Below are 15,155 nucleotides of genomic sequence, written 5' to 3'. Positions count from 1 at the left end.
GTTTCGTGCCATTTGGAGTCCGTTTGATACACCAACGGTTAACCGGGGAACCGTAAAGGCCTCGTGTGTGTTGCAGCCCAACACCCCTCCAAAGTGGCCCAAAACCCATCCAAACCCCCTCCATCCTCTCGGTCGTTCGATCACGATCGCGTGGCCGAAAACCGCACCCCATTTGGACTCTCCTAGCTCCCTCTAGCTATAAAAACGTCTCCTCCTCCTCCTCCATTCCCGGACGAAACCCTAAAAACCTCCCCCCGCCGCCACCGGACACGTCCGCCGCCGCCGCCCGGACCAATCGCGCAGCGCCACGTGTCACCCGCGCCGCCCCCGCACTGCCAGCCCGCCGCCGCCAGTGCCTCGCCCCGCCGCCCGCGACCGCTCCCCGCCGCCTTGGTCGCCGGAACGCCGCCCAGCCGCGCCATCTCCAACGCCGGCCAGATCCGGTCGAGGAGCGACCGGATCCAGCGCCCCAAGCTCCGGCCGCCGCCCTCTGCTTCCTCTTCGGTGAACCCCTTCTCCGGCGATCCTCGGGAACAGCGCCACCCCAAACCCTAGATCCCGAATCTGAGGTTGACCCCATTTTTCCCCTAAGTCCCTAACATTTTCATGGCATGTTCATTGCATCATAACTTTACGCTCATAGCTCCGTTTTGGGCGTGCCATATATCAAAATGTTCGTTAGGTTATCCTATTCATTATGTTCCATTGCATCATGCTTGTTTGAGTCCATCTTGATGCCCAAATTTGTTGATGCAAGGGTGCTATAAAATGTTAGTTCCTGATTTTTATCAGTTTATGAGCATTTTTCATTTTTGCTATGATTATTGTGTGCCTCCTATGGACTTGAGATCTACATGTGTTTTGGGCTATGCCATGCCATCTTTACAGAGGTGTATGCCATGTATTTTTGTGATCAATGTGGTGACTAGCACAAGTGTGCAAAGTAGCTCTCGTGATGTTGCTGATTTCAGGGACTTAGAATTTCACCAAGTCATTTCCCTGATGTTATTTTTATGCCATGTATTCATGTTGCTACAGAGAGATCCATGCCTCTTTTGAGTATGTTCAGTAAGGATGATTTTGACATATGGTTATGCCCTATCCATCCATGTCCTTGTTTGCATTTATGGAGCACACTAGTATGACTCAATCTTGCTCTACCTTTGCTATAAAATGTTCCTGGCAGATTGTTTACATGTTAATCAATTTTGCCAAGGTTGTTGTAGTTGATCCATGCATGCTATAAGTTTGTTCTTGCCATGTTTAGCTTCTTGATCATGTCTTCTTACTGTGTATATGCTTAGTTTGTCATGCAATGCCTTGTGTTGAGTGCATCGAGCTCGCAAAGAGGCCTTCGTAATTCTGTTGATGCCATGTCCAGTTTTTCTGCTAAGTCTGAATCTGTTAACGAAACTTGCTATGTTTACATGGGTTCCATCATATCTTCTGATCCCTTTTGGCTTATGGTCAGTAAAGGACTTTTGTTATATGATTTGAGTAGGTTCATTCCATGCCTTTGTTTGCTATGGTCTGTTCCTGTAGCATGTTGATATCTTGCTCTAAACATTGCTTCCTGATGTTAATTCCTGACATGTTAGTATTTTCACTAAGTTTGTGAGGCTGATATCTTTTGCACTTTTGCCATGCTTGTTTGAACCTGCTCTTGTGTGATTTAGCCGTAGCTCAGTGTTCATATTTTGTCAAGCATCTTGAGTAGATCACTGACATGTGCTTTGTTGCAATGTTAGAGTGCAGTAGCTTCGATTCTTGTTGCATTCTAGATGGCATCGTGCTGTTTATCGCAGAATAGTGCCATTATTGTTTTGCTTGCCATTTGCAAACCGTGCATCCGATTTCGGTGATCTTTATATCGTTTTCGACCGAAATCAACTCATCTTTCCAATGTCACACTTGGTTTGCCAAGTTGAGGCTTGGTTCAATCTTTTCCTTTCGGAGCACGCATATGCATTGCATAGCACGTCCCGCATATCATGCCATGTTTTGCATCATGTTGCTTGCGCATTGCACCGTGGTTGATTATGGTTTCCTTTGCTTGTGTTCTTGTCTTGGATAGAGCCGGGAGACGAGTTTGTGGTCGAGGAACCCTACGCTTACGAGGATCAAGCTCGCGTCAATTCAGAGTACTTTGCAGGCAAGATGACCATACCCTCGAAATCACTTCTATCTTTGCTTGCTAGTTGCTCGCTCTATTGCTATGCCTATGCCACGATACCTACCACTTGATTTATCATGCCTCCCATATTGCCATGTCAAACCTCTAACCCACCTTTTCCTAGCAAACCATTTTTCTAGACTCAACTCAGCTGCTAATAACGATCAAGCAATGGGGCTCCTAAGGTCGGGATGGCTCTGATTACCAACTTGTAACGCCCTCTATGCGGCTATATCTCCTACGTGTCGAGGCACGACTTAGAGGCATAACCGCATTGAAAGCAATGTCGCAAGTTAGGCAATCATCACAACATCTATGTAATACATAATAAGGGAAATAGTAACATAGTTGGCTTACACTCGCCACGTCACACAAAGTACATAAATAACATTACATCATTCAAACACTCATGGCCCGACTACGGCGCCAAAATAAAAGATAAACCCAACATGCGACACGGTCCCAATCACCCCAACTGGGCACCACTACTGATCATCAGGGAAAGACACGTAGTATCAGCGTGAGTCCTCGTCGAACTCCCACTTGAGCTCAAGCGCGTCATCTGGAATGGAATCATCAGGCCCTGCATCTGGTTTAATAGTAATCTGTGAGCCACAGGGACTCAGCAATCTTGCACCCTCGCGATCAAGACTATTTAAGCTCATAGGTAAGGCAAGGTAAAATATGTGGAGCTGCGGCAAGCGACTAGCATATATGGTGGCTATCCTATTCGCAAAAGAGAGCGAGAAGAGAAGGCAATGCACGGTCGAATAACTAGAGGACAACTTGCGACAAGCATTACTCCAACACCGTGTTCGCTTCCCGGACTCCGCCGAGAAGAGACCATCACGGTAACTCACATGGTTGATTCATTTTAATTAAGTTAAGGTTCAAGTTATCTACAACCGGACATTAACAAATTCCCATCTGCCCATAACCGCGGGCACGGCTTTCGAAAGTTCAATCCCTGCAGGGGGGTCCCAACTTAGCCCATGACAAGCTCTCACGGTCAACGAAGGAATAGACCTTCTCCCGAGACATTCCGATCAGGCTCGGTATCCCGGTTCTACAAGACACTTCGACAAGTTAAAACAAATCCAGCAACACCGCCCGAATGTGCCGACAAATCCCGATAGGAGCTGCACATATCTCGTTCTCAGGGCACACTCAGATAGGTCAAGCTATGAGTAAAACCAACCCTCAAGTTGCCCCGAGGTGGCCCCGCAGGCTGCCAAGTTCCGACCAACACTCAGAGGAGCACTGGCCCAAGGGGTTTAAATAAGATGACCTTCGGGCTCCGGAAACCCAAGGGAAAAAGAGGCTAGGTGGCAAATGGTAAAACCAAGGTTGGGCATTGCTGGAAAAGCTTTATTCAAGGCGAACTATCAAGGGGTTCCCATTATCACCCAACCGCGTAAGGAACGCAAAATCCGGGAACATAACACCGATATGACGGAAACTAGGGTGGCAAGAGTGGAACAAAACACTAGGAGAGAGGCCGAGCCTTCCACCCTTTACCAAGTATATAGATGCATTAAGATAACATGGAAATATAATGATATCCCAACCAGTAAATAATGTTCCAACAAGGAACAGCCTCCAATCTTCACCAGCAACTAGCAACGCTATAAGAGGGCTGATCAAAGCGGTAACATAGCCAATCAACGGTTTCCTAGGACATGGGGGGTTAGAGGTTTGACATGGCAATTTGGGAGGCATGATAAGCAAGTGGTAGGCATCGTAGCATAGGCATAGCAAAAGAGCGAGCATCTAGCAAAGCAAAGATAGAAGTGATTTCGAGGGTATGATCATCTTGCCTGCAACGTTGTCAGGGTTGACTGGATCCTCGAAAGCAAACTCAACGGGCTCCTCGTTAGCAAACTCGTCTCCCGGCTCTACCCAAACAAGACAAACAAACAAACAAGGACACAATCAACCACGTGCAAACTCAAACAACATGGTGCAAAGATGGTATGCTATGCGGGATGCCATATGTGATGCATATGCAAGATTTGACAAGGAATGCATGAACCTTGCCTCAACTTAGAAAACCAAGTGTGCCACTGGAAAGATGAGATGAAATCGCTTGAAAACGATATAAAGAACACCGGAATCGGAGTTACGGTTTGGAAATGGCAAGCAATTCAAATATGGCACCGTTCTGCGATTTACAGCAAGTAGCCAACTAAATGCAACGGGATGAACATGCTAAAGCACCCAAACATGGCATCAAAATACATGGCAGGGATCCATTCATGAAGCTGAACAAAAGACTTGCACTGAGCTACGGCCAATTCATCCATTAACAGGTTCAAACAAGCATGGCAAAAATGCATTTGGTAAACAGATTTCAGACTTAGTGAAATTAACACTTGTCTGGAATTTCAGATCAGATAGCCCTCTTTGGAGCAACAAAACTATATGCTACAGGACCTGAACATGGCAAAGTAAAGCATGGAATGTAGCTACTCAAAGAGCTTAACAAAAGTCCCTTAGTGACCTTGAGCCAAAAGGGATCAGAAAATATATTTGCAAGCATGTGAACATGGCAAAATCATAATCAGTTCTCAGACTTAGTGAAAACTAGAGCATGCTGAAACAGATATCAAGTAGGCATGTTTACGAGCTCGATGCACTCACTACGGAGCATGTCATGACAATCTAAGCATACACCCATCAAGAATACACAAAATACAAGCTAGACATGGCAAGAACAATAACATAGTATGCACGGATCAACTACAACATCATCGGCAAAATCGCTAACAAGTAGACAATCTGCCCAGATTCACAAAATAGCAAAAGTAGAGCTCGATTGACTCAAGCTAGGGTGCTCCATAATTGCAAACAAAGACATTGATGGATAGAGAACTACAAGATTAGCACTACAAGTCTCGGTCCAATCCGGAAATGTTTAGTCCCCACACACGAAAGAAAGATAGAAATGACCACCGGAGGAGAACGAAGCGCCGGAATGCAAAACAGACAACGGGGAAAATGCTCGAATGCCTGAGATGAACACGTATGCAAATGCAATGCTCATGATGACATGATATGAGATGCATGACAACAACAACAACAACACACGGAGACAAAAACCCGAACTCGAGAAAATAGAATAACTTAACGCCGGAAACGGCAAGAGTTGGAATACATAAAGGGTAAATCATATCCGGGGTGTTACAACACTCCACCATTATGAAAGGATCTCGTCCCGAGATCTAGGACTGAAAGAACGCCGGGTATTCAGAACGGAGGTGATCCTCACGTTCCCAGGTGGCTTCACAGTCGGAATGGTGTGACCACTTGACTTTGAGGAATTTGATTGACTTGTTGCGAGTCTTGCGTTCAATCTCTTCAAGAATAGCAACGGGGTGCTCACGGTAAGAGAGATCTTCCTGGAGCTCAATGTCTTAGAAGTTGACGGTGCGGTCAAGAGTCTTGAAGCACTTTCGAAGCTAAGAGACATGGAACACGTCATGCACATTTGCAAAGTTTGAAGGAAGCTCGAGTTGATAGGCGAGATCGCCTCTCTTGCTGACGATCTTGAAAGGTCCCACGTATCTAGGGGCAAGCTTCCCTTTGATACCGAAGCGACGAGTACCTTTCATAGGAGAGACGCTGAGGTAAACGTGATCTCTGATCTCGAAAGCCAAATCACAGTGCTTACTATCATAGTAGCTCTTCTGGCGCGATTGGGCTGCTTTGAGGTTATCGCGAATGACTTTGCACATTTCCTTTGCCTCTGTGATTAAGTCATTACCCAAAAGCTGACGTTCACCGGTTTCAGACCAGTTGAGAGGGGTATGGCACTTCCTGCCATACAGAATTTCAAATGGGGCCTTGCCCGAACTTGCTTGAAAACTGTTGTTGTGGGAGAATTCAGCATATGGAAGATAATCCTCCCACTTCATGCCGAAGGAGATCACACAAGCCCTGAGCATATCTTCAAGAATCTGGTTGACACGCTCGACTTGACCGCTAGTTTGAGGATGGAAAGCTGTGCTGAAGCGGATGTTGGTGCCCATGGCCTTCTGAAAAGAATCCCAAAACTTGGAGGTAAAGATGCTGCCACGGTCTGAAGAGATCACTTCTGGAATACCATGCAGAGAGACAATCCGAGAGGTATAGAGTTCCGCCAATTGAGCTGCAGTGATTGACTCTTTGATAGGCAGAAAGTGAGCCACTTTAGTGAGTTTGTCGATGACAACGAATATAGCATCATTGCCACGCTTGGACTTTGGAAACCCAGTCACGAAGTCCATCTCAATGTGGTCAAACTTCCATTCTGGAATGGCAAGAGGTTGGAGGAGACCAACTGGCCTTTGGTGTTCTGCCTTCACTCTTCTGCAGACATCACATTCATTCACGAACTGAGCAATCTCGCGCTTCATTCGAGTCCACCAATAAGCCTGTTTGAGGTCCTGATACATCTTCGTACTCCCAGGGTGGATGGAGAGGAGAGAATTGTGAGCCTCATTCATGATCACTTTACGAAGGTCACCTTTGGGCACGACAATACGATCCTCGAAGAAGAGAGTATCCTTGTCATCAAGGCGGTAGCACTTGTACTTGGGTTGACTCTTGGCAATCCCAATCTTCACCTTCTTTACCATAGCATCAAGAAGCTGGGCTTGGCGAATCTGATCTTCCAAGGTAGGAGGAACTTGAAGGTTGGCGAGGAAACCTTGAGGAACAACTTGCAAATTAAGTTTGCGGAAAGCTTCACAAAGCTCGGGTTGATAAGGCTTGAGAATAAGACTGTTGCTATAAGCCTTCCTGCTCAATGCGTCAGCAATCACATTGGCCTTGCCTGGAGTATACTCGATACTCGGATTATACTCTTGAATCATTTCGACCCATCGAGTCTGCCTGAGGTTGAGATTAGGCTGAGTGAAGATGTACTTGAGACTCTTGTGGTCAGTGAAGATGTCCACTTTTCTTCCCAATAAGAGATGTCTCCAAGTCAAAAGAGCATGCACAACTGCCGCCAACTCGAGGTCATGAGTGGGGTAGTTCTTTTCATTGGGCTTCAACTGGCAAGAGGTATAAGCAACAACTTTCTTCTCTTGCATCAAAACTGCACCAAGACCTTGGAGAGATGCATCACAAAAAACCTCATACGGTTTGGATTCATCAGGCGGAGTCAGAACTGGAGCAGTGACCAATTTCTCTTTCAAAGTGTTGAAAGAAATGTCACACTCCGGAGACCAAACGTACTTGACGTGCTTCTGGAGAAGATTTGAGAGAGGCTTCGCGATCTTAGAAAAGTTCTCCACGAACCTTCTACAATAGCTTGCTAGACCGAGGAAGCTACAAAGTTGCTTCACATTCTGAGGAGGTTCCCAATTCACAATTGCAGACACCTTCTCAGGATTCACCGCAATGCCCTTGGCAGAGATGATATGTCCAAGATAAAGAACCTCATCGAGCCAAAATTCGCACTTGGAGAACTTGGCGTAGAACTGATGTTCCCTGAGCTTATCGAGCACCAAACGCAAATGCTTGGCATGATCTTCCTTGTTCTTCGAAAAGACTAGAATGTCGTCGAGATAGACCAAAACGAAGTCATTGGTGTAGGCGTTGAAGATGAAGTTCATCATGCGAGAGAAAGTCGGAGGAGCGTTGACGAGGCCAAAAGACATGACAGTGTATTCATAAGAACCATAGCTTGTCCTGAAAGCCATCTTGGGAATATCTTGCTCACGGATTCGAATCTGATGATAACCCATACGGAGATCAAGCTTGGAGAAAACTTGGGCACCTTTGAGTTGTTCTAACAGCTCGTTGATGTTGGGAAGTGGGTACTTGTTCTTGATAGTCTTCTTGTTCAATGGACGGTAATCAACGCAAAGTCGGTCCGTTCCATCCTTCTTCTTCACAAAAAGAACACCCCAACCCCATGGAGAAGAACTAGGCCGGATGAGACCCATTCTCTCTTGAATATCGAGTTGTTTCTTCAGCTCCTTCAACTCTTCAGGTCCGAGCTTGTAAGGACGTTTGCACACAGGTTCCGTGCCAGGCTCAAGATCGATGACGAATTCAACTGGCCGGTGCGGAGGCATTCCTGGAAGCTCTTCTGGAAAGACATCTTGATATTCGCAAACGACTGGAATTTGCGAGATGGCGTCGAGTTCACCCTTCTCATTGAGAGAAAACAGACGGATTGTATCATCACGAGCGGCAAAGACAATTACATCCTCAGATGAATGAGTCAATTGAATCTGCCTGGCTGCACAATCAAGCTGAGCCTTGTGCTTAGAAAGCCAATCTATTCCGAGAATAAGATCAATATCTGAGTTGCCAAGGACCATTGGAGAAGAAAGAAACTTGTAGTCGCCCAAGGTGATAGTAACATCTGGAACCTCCAGACTTGCACTCAAGCGTTTGCCAGGAGAAACGATATCCATTTGTTTACCCAAATGAGAAGAAACGAATTCATGCTTGGGAAAAAATGGCTTTGACATGAAACAATGCGATGCACCAGTGTAAAAAAGAACTCTTGCAGGAATATCGTTAACAGGAAGGTTACCCATGATGACATCTGACGAGTCCTCTGCCTGAGCTGCATTCATCAAATTGACCTTGGCGTGCTTGGGGTTATGCTTGACCACAACTGTACTTGCCGATCTCACAGGAGGAGGAGGAAGACGCCTCTGATTGAAGCATTTGTTGGCATAGTGACCCTTCTGTTGGCACTTGTTGCATGTGACCTATGAAAGCGGACGGTGGTACGGAGCACTCGATCTTGGAACTTGAGACGAAGTCTTGTTCTGAAAGCCAGGGTTGGGTGGGTGGGAAGATCCACTGCCACCTTTGCTCTTCTGATACGGCTGACAGAACGGAGGAGGAGGAAGCCAATATTTCTGCTGCTTGGCCACTTGAGTAGAGGAAGACAGAGTAGCATCTCTGACTCGCTTCTTGGAAGCATCACACCTCAGTTGAGCAGCCTCTTGCTTCAATGCCATGTTGTAGAACTCATCGTACCTCAAGGGCTCAAAGAGAACAAGAGCTAGCTGGATTTCTTCTCTGAGACCACCCCTGAACTGATATATCATGCTCTTCTCATCAAGGACGTCCTTCTTAGCAAAGCGCGTGAGCTTCTGGAACAACTTGTTGTAGTCATAGACAGACAAAGAGCCTTGCTTCAGGTTGAGGAATTCCTCACGCTTGCTTTCAACCACGCTCTGAGGGATATGATGAGCTCGGAAATCTTGACGGAATTCATCCCAGGTAATCACACGTCCACCTTTGGAATCCTTGTACTGCTGGAACCACTCTGTAGCTTGGTCTTTGAGTTGGAAGGAAGCGAACTTGACAAAGTCCTCAGGCCTGACGTTACTGCACTCGAAATGCTTGCACAGATCCACGAGCCAATCGTCAGCATCAGTTGCCTCAACATAATTGCTGAAAGTCTTTGGCCCGTTAGCAAGGAACTGGTTGAGTGTAGCAAAGTGATTCTGATTGTTGCCTTGGTTGCCTTGATTCGCTTGATTGCGCTCTTGAAGAATTTGCATGATCAACTGTGTGTTTGCATTAGTAGTGGCCATCACAGCTTGCCATGCCTCCGGAGGAGGTGGAGGTGGTGGCGGATCAGGATTCGGAGTCGTGCGCGTTGGAGGAGCCATCCTGAAGAGGTTGACATCCATTAGCACATTGATAGACAAATATTGAAGCTGAATCCAACGGAATGAAATTGCAAAAAATAGTCTTCACATCCGAACAAAATGAACGAATGCATTCCACTTGAAATGGTCACATATACATAAATTGAGAAGCCACTTAGAATTTAGGTAGAGAAATAAATCAACAAGATACGGATCAAGAATGAATACTCAGTAAGAAATCTCAATCTCAAACCAAATATCCGTGGAAGAAGAACTAGAGCTACAAGAATTCCCACCTATGAAACTCCCGAACCTTTCCGGTTATGCAATCAGGTGTTGGGGATACAGGGGAAGCATAATATCTCACCCAAATCTAGCAAACCCTACATCCAGCTGTATCCATTCTCAACACATAACCGAGAAAAACTTCAGAAACCATCTACCTCAACCTTCGAAAAGCATCCGTTATACAAGTTATGGCGATACTCCTGAACTCCCGCCCCAGTACTGGGTGGCGTCGAGGTTATCGCACCAACGAACCGCATAAAAGAGATTTTCGATGTCGACGTACTAAACTCAGGTATTCCAGAATTGCAACGATAAAATTGTGACGACAACACCTCGGAGCTCAACTCCCCGGGACACTGCCACAAAACCCCTGACAGGAGGCACCAAGACAATGTTCTCGTCACAAAACCATCGGAACGATTCCAAGATACCCGCATGATCCTAAATTTTTTTAGTGAAATTTGAGAAGAGAAGAGTCAAAACTCTACGTCAGGAAGCCTTACCAGAGCGATGAGGAGACCGGAAAGTAAAAAGAATTCCTAAACTCTCCGATATATAATTCCTAAATGACTCAAAACAATTTTCTAGACTTAACTCGGCCGCTAATAACGATCAAGCAATGGGGCTCCTAAGGTCGGGATGGCTCTGATTACCAACTTGTAACGCCCTCGATGCGGCTATATCTCCTACGTGTCGAGGCACGACTTAGAGGCATAACCGCATTGAAAGCAATGTCGCAAGTTAGGCAATCATCACAACATCCATGTAATACATAATAAGGGAAATAGTAACATAGTTGGCTTACACTCGCCACATCACACAAAGTACATAAATAACATTGCATCATTCAAACACTCATGGCCCGACTATGGCGCCAAAATAAAAGATAAACCCAACATGCGACACGGTCCCGATCACCCCAACTGGGCACCACTACTGATCATCAGGGAAAGACACGTAGTATCGGCATGAGTCCTCGTCAAACTCCCACTTGAGCTCAAGCGCTTCATCTGGAACGGAATCATCAGGCCCTGCATCTGGTGTAATAGTAATCTGTGAGCCACAGGGACTCAGCAATCTCGCACCCTCGCGATCAAGACTATTTAAGCTCATAGGTAAGGCAAGGTAAAATATGTGGAGCTGCGGCAAGCGACTAGCATATATGGTGGCTATCCTATTCGCAAAAGAGAGCGAGAAGAGAAGGCAATGCACGGTCGAATAACTAGAGGACAACTTGCGACAAGCATTACTCCAACACCGTGTTCGCTTCCCGGACTCCGCCGAGAAGAGGCCATCACGGTAACTCACACGGTTGATTCATTTTAATTAAGTTAAGGTTCAAGTTATCTACAACCGGACATTAACAAATTCCCATCTGCCCATAACCGCGGGCACGGCTTTCAAAAGTTCAATCCCTGTAGGGGGGTCCCAACTTAGCCCATGACAAGCTCTCACGGTCAACGAAGGAATAGACCTTCTCCCGAGACATTCCGATCAGGCTCGGTATCCCGGTTCTACAAGACACTTCGACAAGTTAAAACAAATCCAGCAACACCGCCCGAATGTGCCGACAAATCCCGATAGGAGCTGCACATATCTCGTTCTCAGGGCACACTCAGATAGGTCAAGCTACGAGTAAAACCAACCCTCAAGTTGCCCCGAGGTGGCCCCGCAGGCTGCCAAGTTCCGACCAACACTCAGAGGAGCACTGGCCCAAGGGGTTTAAATAAGATGACCTTCGGGCTCCGGAAACCCAAGGGAAAAAGAGGCTAGGTGGCAAATGGTAAAACCAAGGTTGGGCATTGCTGGAAAAGCTTTATTCAAGGCGAACTATCAAGGGGTTCCCATTATCACCCAACCGCGTAAGGAACGCAAAATCCGGGAACATAACACCGATATGACGGAAACTAGGGTGGCAAGAGTGGAACAAAACACTAGGAGAGAGGCCGAGGCTTCCACCCTTTACCAAGTATATAGATGCATTAAGATAACATGGCAATATAATGATATCCCAACCAGTAAATAATGTTCCAACAAGGAACAGCCTCCAATCTTCACCAGCAACTAGCAACGCTATAAGAGGGCTGAGCAAAGCGGTAACATAGCCAATCAATGGTTTGCTAGGACATGGGGGGTTAGAGGTTTGACATGGCAATTTGGGAGGCATGATAAGCAAGTGGTAGGCATCGTAGCATAGGCATAGCAAAAGAGCGAGCATCTAGCAAAGCAAAGATAGAAGTGATTTCGAGGGTATGATCATCTTGCCTGCAACATTGTCAGAGTTGACTGGATCCTCGAAAGCAAACTCAACGGGCTCCTCGTTAGCGAACTCGTCTCCCGGCTCTACCCAAAAAAGACAAACAAACAAACAAGGACACAATCAACCACGTGCAAACTCAAACAACATGGTGCAAAGATGGTATGCTATGCGGGATGCCATATGTGATGCATATGCAAGATTTGACAAGGAATGCATGAACCTGGCCTCAACTTGGAAAACCAAGTGTGCCACTGGAAAGATGAGATGAAATCGCTTGAAAACGATATAAAGAACACCGGAATCGGAGTTACGGTTTGGAAATGGCAAGCAATTCAAATATGGCACCGTTCTGCGATTTACAGCAAGTAGCCAACTAAATGCAACGGGATGAACATGCTAAAGCACCCAAACATGGCATCAAAATACATGGCAGGGATCCATTCATGAAGCTTAAGAAAAGACTTGCACTGAGCTATGGCCAATTCATCCATTAACAGGTTCAAACAAGCATGGAAAAATGCATTTGGTAAACAGATTTCAGACTTAGTGAAATTAACACTTGTCTGGAATTTCAGATCAGATAGCCCTCTTTGGAGCAACAAAAATATATGATACAGGACCTGAACATGGCAAATTAAAGCATGGCATGGAGCTACTCAAAGAGCTTAACAAAAGTCCCTTAGTGACCTTGAGCCAAAAGGGATCAGAAAATATATTTGCAAGCATGTGAACATGGCAAAAACATAATCAGTTCTCAGACTTAGTGAAAACTGGAGCACGCTGAAACAGATATCAAGTAGGCATGTTTACGAGCTCGATGCACTCACTACGGAGCATGTCATGACAATCTAAGCATACACCCATCAAGAATACACAAAATACAAGCTAGACATGGCAAGAACAATAACATAGCATGCACGGATCAACTACAACATCATCGGCAAAATCGCTAACAAGTAGACAATCTGCCCAGATTCACAAAATAGCAAAAGTAGAGCTCGATTGACTCAAGCTAGGGTGCTCCATAATTGCAAACAAATACATTGATGGATAGAGCACTACAATATTAGCAAATCATCCTTACTGATCATCCTCAAAAGAGGCACGAATCACTAGGAAACAACAAGAACATATGGCATAATGAGATAAACAGACCAAGGACTTAGTGGAAATGCTAAGTCCCTGAAATCAGCATTAACAAGTGCACCACTTTGCAAGCTTGTGCTAGTCACCACACACATCACAAAAATACATGGGTTGCACCTCTGTATAGATGGCAAAACATATAACAAAACACATGTAGAGCACAGGGGCATATCATGCACACACTAATCATGGCAAAAATGACAAATATCTAATTGGAGCAGCAGATCTGACAAATATCTCAGATAGCACTCTTCTAACAGCATTTCGGGCATCAAGATAAACTCAAAAGAAAATGATGCAATGAGATGAAATGATGTGCTCTCTGAGACGAACATTTTGATATGCTATATGCCCAAAACGGAGCTATGGATGCAGAGATATAGCATGAACAAGAATGCAAAATATTTAGGGACTTAGGGAAAAAGACAACCCCTAGGGTTTCCAGATCCAGATCTGGGGCGCGGGAACCAAGGTCCGTCGGGGTCTGCGCCGAAGCTCCTGTACGCCGGAGGGAGAGGGTTCACCGGAGGAGGCTCGCCGGAGGAGTCGTGGTGGCCGGAGGAGGCGGCGGTTGGCGGCCAGAGGGAGCAGCGCGGTGGGGCGGCGCCGGGGCGAGGAGATGACGTCGGGCGGCGATGGAGGCGATGGTCGGCGAGGCGGACCGCGACGGCGTGGCGGCGTCGGCCGGTGAGGTGAAGGCGGCGTCGGGTGGCGGGGCGAAGGAGGCGTGAGGCGCGGGGCGGCTCGGGCCCGATCCGGCCCGGGGAGGGCTCCCCGTGGGCCGTGGCGGCGGTGGGTGGCGGCGTGCCACGTGTCACGCGCAGATTGGCGCGGGCGCGGTGGCGGGATTCGTCCGGCGCGGACCGGACGTGTCCGGCGCGCGGATGGAGCGGGGCTAGGGTTTGAGGAAGGAGAGACCCGAAATTTCTGAGGAGGGGCTAGTTTTATAGGTAGAGGGAGCTAGGAGTTTCCAAATGAGGTGCGGTTTTCGGCCACGTGATCGTGATCGAACGCTCTAGATGATGGAGAGGTTTTTGGTGGGTTTTGGGCCAACTTGGAGGGGTGTTGGGCTGCAACACACACGATGCCTCTTCGGTTCCTCGGTTAACCGTTGGTGTATCAAACGAAGTCCAAATGGTACGAAACTTGACAGGCGGTCTACCGGTAGTAAACCAAGGCCGCTTGGCAAGTCTCGGTCCAATCCGGAAATGTTTAGTCCCCACACACGAAAGAAAGATAGAAATGACCACCGGAGGAGAACGAAGCGCCGGAATGCAAAACGGACAACGGGGAAAATGCTCGAATGCCTGAGATGAACATGTATGCAAATGCAATGCTCATGATGACATGATATGAGATGCATGACAACAACAACAACAACACACGGAGACAAAAACCCGAACCCGAGAAAATAGAATAACTTAACGCCGGAAATGGCATGAGTTGGAATACATAAAGGGTAAATCATATCCGGGGTGTTACACTAGTGCTCCTCTGAGTGTTGGTCCGAAACGGGCAGCCTGCGGGGCCACCTCGGGGTAACTCGAGGGTTGGTTTTACTCGTAGCTTGGCCTATCCAGTGTGCCCTGAGAACGAGATACGTGCGACTCCTATCGGGATTTGTCGGCACATCGGGTGGCTTTGCTGGTATTGTTTTACCATTGTCGAAATGTCTTGTAAC

The sequence above is a fragment of the Triticum urartu genome, chromosome 2A (assembly GCF_056163025.1).
Source record: "Triticum urartu cultivar PI428250 chromosome 2A, HENAU_Tu73, whole genome shotgun sequence".
Taxonomy (NCBI): Eukaryota; Viridiplantae; Streptophyta; class Magnoliopsida; order Poales; family Poaceae; genus Triticum; species Triticum urartu.
The sequence above is the reverse complement of the archived record's forward strand: the minus strand, read 5'-3'. Positions refer to the sequence as shown.